Raw genomic sequence first — 5023 nt, 5'->3', positions numbered from 1 at the left:
AAGCATGGTGTTGACTGCATGTTGTTTGTGTTATCTTGTACAGGCTGCATAGTGTGCGGAAAGTATGGTGTTGACTGCATGTTGTTTTGTGTGTAACCTTGCGCCAGGTTGCATAGTGTGTGTGAAAGTATGGTGGTGACCGGCCGTTGTTTTGCGTGGTTACCTTGTACACGCTGCACAGCAGTGAGCATGGTGTTTATCGCATGTTGTTTTGCGTGTTCCTTTGTACAGGCTGCATTAGGCAGTTCAGGAAAGTATGGTGCCGATCGCATGTTGTTTTGTGTGTTAACCAGAACAGGCTGCATAGTGTGTGTGAGCGATGGTGTTTGATCGCATTGTTGTTTCAGGTGTATCCTTTGCACAGGCTCGCATAGCGTGAGTGAAAGCATGTTCTTGGACTGCATGTTTGTTTGTGTGGTGCCACCTTGTACGGGCTGCATATGCGGGAAAGCGGGATGGCGTTGATCGCATGGTGTTTGTGTAACCTTTGGTATCGGGCCGCATTAGTGTGTGTGAGCATGGTGTTGATCGCATTAAAGAGTCGAAGTGTTCCTCGAAATGGCTTTAATAGTGTTTTGTGAAAGTATGGTGCCGATCACATTGTTGTTTTGTGTAACCTTGTACCGGCTGCATAGTGTGAGGAAAGTATGGTGTTGACTGCATGTTGTTTGTGTTACCTTTGGTACGGGCTGCGTAGGCATGCGTGAAAGTATGGCGTTGACTGCAATGTTGTTTATGTTATCTTTGTACGGGCTGCATAGTGTGTTTGAAAGCATGGCGTTGACTGCACGTTGTTTGTGTAACCTTGTAACAGGCCGCATAGTGCGTGAAAGCATGGTGCTGGATCATTGTTGTTTTGTAACCTTTGCGCCAGGTTTTCGCTGCATAGTGCGGAAAGCATTATGTAGACTGCATGTTGTTTCAGGTGGTTACCTTGTACACGCCGCATTAGTGTGTGAAAGTATGGCGTTTATCGCACGTTGTTTGCGTGTTCCCTTTGTGGCCAGCTGCATAGTGTGAAAGCATTATGTTGATCGCATGTTGTTTGCGTGTTACCTGTACAGGCTTCGCATAGTGTGTGTGAAAGGATGAGTTGATCGCATTGTTGTTTTAGTATCCTTTGTAACAGGCTGCATAGTGGTGAGTGAAAAAAAGGTTCCTGACTGCATGTTGTTTGTGTGGTTACCTTGTACGGCCGTATAGTGTGTGCGGAGCGACGGTGTTGGATCGCATGTTGTTTGTGTGTTCCGTTTCTACGGGCTGGCATATGTTTGTGAAAGCATGGTGCTGATCGATGTTGTTTGTGTAACCTTGTGCCGCATAGTGAGTGAAAGTATGTTCTGACTGCATGTTGTTTTGTGTGTTACCTTTGTATTGGCTGCATTAGTGTGTGTAAAGGATGGTGCTGATCGCATTTGGTGTTTCCAGGTGTAACCTTGCGCTGGTGGCTGCATTAGTGTGTGGTGAAAGTATGGTGTTGACTGCATGTTGTTTATGTGTTATCTCTTTGGTATCGGCTGCATAGTGTGTTTGAAAGTATGGTGTTGATCAGAATGTTGTTTTGTGTAACCTTGGTACAGGCTGCATAGTGTGCGGAAAGCATGGTGTTGACCGGCATGTTGTTTGTGTAATCTTTGTACAGGTTGCATAGTGTGAAAGCATGGTGTAGACCGGCATGTTGTTTGTGTGTTACCTTTGTACGCCGCATAGTGCGGAAAGTATGGTGTTTATCGCATGCCGTTGTTTTGTGTGTTCCTTTGTACAGGCTGCGTTAGTGAAAGCATGGTGCTGATCGCATGTTGTTTCCAGGTGTTACCTTCGTACAGGCTGCATAGTGTGTGAAAGGATGCGGTGTTGACTCCACGTTGTTTGTGTGTATCCAGGCTGGTATGCATAGCGTGAGTGAAAGTATGTTCTGACTGCATTGCTTTGTGTGGAAACCCGGTTTGGTAATGGCCGCATAGTGTTTGTGAATATATGGTGCCGGATCGGATGTTTAGTAACCCGGTGGCCAGGCTGCATGAAGTGTGGTGAAAGGATGGTGTTGATCGCATGTTGTTTGTGGTAACCCTTGTGGCTGCGCCAGGTGTGTGAAAGATGGTGGGGCTGACTGCATGTTGTTTGTGGTGTAACCTTTGGTATCGGGTTGCATAGTGCGGTGAAGTATGGCAGGTAGACCGCATGTTGTTCCAGGTGTTACCTTTGCACGCCGCATAAAGAGTGTGGCGTTTATCGCATGTTGTTTCCAGGGTGTTCCCTTTGGTATTGCGGCTGCAATAGTGTGGTGAAAGCATGGTGCTGATCGCATGTTGTTTTGGTGGTGTTCCCTCGGTAATGGCTGCATAGTGGTTTGTGAAAGTATGGTGCTGATCACATGTTGTTTGTGTGTAACTCAGGCCAGGCTGCATAGTGTGTAAAGGGAAAGCATGTTCCGACTGCATGTTGTTTGCGTGTTACCTTGCACGGCTGCATAGTGTAAAAGTGAAAGCATGGTGCTGGACTGCACGTTGTTTGATGTTATCTGTACGGGCCGTGTAAGGTTTGAAAGTACGTTGTTGACTGCATGTTGTTTTGTGCGTTATCTCTTTGCACGGGCCGCATAGTGTGTGAGCATGGTGTTGACTGCATGTTGTTTCAGTGTAACCTTTGTACAGGTTGTACAGTGTGTGAAAGCATGGTGAGACCGTACGCTGTTTGCGTAACCTTTGCGGCTGCGGCTGCATGAAGTGCGGTGAAAAGCATGGTGCTGATCGCATGCGGTTTGCGTGTTCCTTTGCGGCCAGGCTGTAATAGTGTTCAGAAAGTGTGGTGCTGATCACATTGTTGTTTGTGTAACCTTTGGTACAGGCTGCATTAGCGTGAGTGAAAGTATGTTCTGATCGCATGTTGTTTGTGTGTTACCTTGTACAGGCTGCATAGTGTGTGAAAGCATGGTGCTGGATCGCAGCCGTTGTTTATGTGTTATCTTTGTACGGCCAATAGTGTTTGTGAAAGCATGGTGTTGACTGCATGTTGTTTCCAGGTGTTATCTTTGTACGGGCTGCATAGGCGTGTGTGAGCATGGTGTTCACTGTAATGTTGTTTGTGTGTTTATCTTTGGTAATGGGCTGCATTGAAGTGTGAGCACGCTGCTGGATCGCATGTTGTTTGTGTGTTACCCTTTGTATTGCGGCTGCATTAGTGTGTGGAAAGCATGGCGCTGGATCGCATGTTGTTTTGTGTGTAACCTCGGTACGGGCTGCATAGTGCGGTGAAAGCATGGTGTTGACTGCATGTTGTCGAAAACCTTTGTACAGGCTGCATAGTGCGTGCGGAAAGTATGGCGTAGGACTGGCATTGTTTGCGTAACCCTTTGCGGGCCAGGCCGCATATGTGTGAGTATGGTGCTGGATCTAATGTTGTTTGTGGTGTTCCGGTTTGTACGGCTGCATAGGTGTTTTGTGAACATATGGCGCTGATCGGATGTTGTTTGTGTGTAACCTTTGTATTGCGGGCTGCATAGTGTGGTGAAAGGATGGTGTTGATCGCATGTTGTTTGTGTGTAACCTTTGTACAAAGGCATAGTGTGAAAGTATGGCGTTGACTGCATTGCTGTTTTGTGTAACCTTGTGCACGGGTCGTATTAGCGTGAAGTATGGTGTAGACTGCATGTTGTTTTGTGTGTTACCTTGTAACATCGCCATAGTGTGCGGTGGAAAGTATGCGTTTATCGTATTGTTTCCAGGGTTCCTCTGGTACAGGCTGCATAGTGGTGAGCGCATGGTGCTGACTGCATGTTGTTTTGTGTGTTCCCTTTGTAATGGGCTGCATAGTGTGTGGTGAAAGTATGCGCTGGATCACAAGTTGTTTGTGCGGTAACCTTTGTACAGGCTGCATTAGTGTGTGAAAGCATGTTCTGACTGCATGTTGTTTTGTGTTACCTTGTCGGCTGCATAGTGTGTGAAAGCATGGTGGCTGGACTGCATGTTGTTTATGTGTTATCTTGTACGGGCTGCATAGCGTCGGAAAGCATGTTGTTGACTGCATGTTGTTTGTGTGTTATCTTGTACGGGCTGCAGTGTGCGGAAAGCATGGTGTTGACTGCATGTTGTTTGCGTAACCTTGGTAACAGGCTGCATAGTGTGTGAAAGCATGGTATCGCATGTTGTTTGTGTGTAACCCTTGCGGCCAGGCTGCATAGCGTGTGTGAAAGTATGGTGCTGATCGCATTGTTTTAGGTGTTCCCTTTGTACAGGCTGCATAGTGTTTCAGGAAAGTGTGGAAGTTGATCATTACGTTGTTTGTGTAACCTTGTAACAGGCTGCATGAAGTGATGGAAAGCATGTTCTGACTGCATGTTGTTTCCAGTGTTACCTCGGTATTGGTGGCTGCATTAGTGTGTGAAAGCATGGCGTTGATCGCATGTTGTTTATGTTATCTTGTACGGGCTGCATAGTGTTTTGTGAAAGCGGTAGTTGACTGCACAAGCTGTTTGTGTGTTATCTGTATCGGGCTGCATAGTGTGGAAAGTATGGTGTTCACTGCATGTTGCTTCAGGTGGTTATCTTTGTCGGCTGCATAGTAGAAAGTACGCTGCTGATCGCATGTTGTTTGTGTAATACCTTTGTAACAGGCTGCAGCAGGTGGTGGAGCATGGTGCTGATCGCATGTTGTTTTGTGTAACCTTTGTACGGGCTGCATAGTGTGTGGAAAGTATGGTGGATCGGCATTGTTGTTTGTGTGTAACCCTTTGTATTGTACGTATAGTGAGCGGAAAGCATGTTCTTGACTGCATGTTGCTTGTGTGTTACCTTTGTAATGGCTGCGATTAGTGTAAAAGGAAAGCGATTTGGTGCTGGATCGCATGTTTGTTTGTGTGTTCCGTTTGGTGTCGGCCGCATAGTACTTGAACATATGGCGCCGATCGATGTTGTTTTGTGTAACCTTGTACAGGCTGCATAGTGTGAAAGGATGAAGCTGATCGTGACGTTGTTTGTGTGTAACCTTGTAGCAATCACGTGTAACCGAACCGAAGCGACAACAA

Source organism: Haliotis rubra, unplaced genomic scaffold (genome assembly GCF_003918875.1).
Source record: "Haliotis rubra isolate DU_JTF1 unplaced genomic scaffold, ASM391887v1 Scf1103, whole genome shotgun sequence".
Lineage (NCBI taxonomy): Eukaryota > Metazoa > Mollusca > Gastropoda > Lepetellida > Haliotidae > Haliotis > Haliotis rubra.
The sequence above is the reverse complement of the archived record's forward strand: the minus strand, read 5'-3'. Positions refer to the sequence as shown.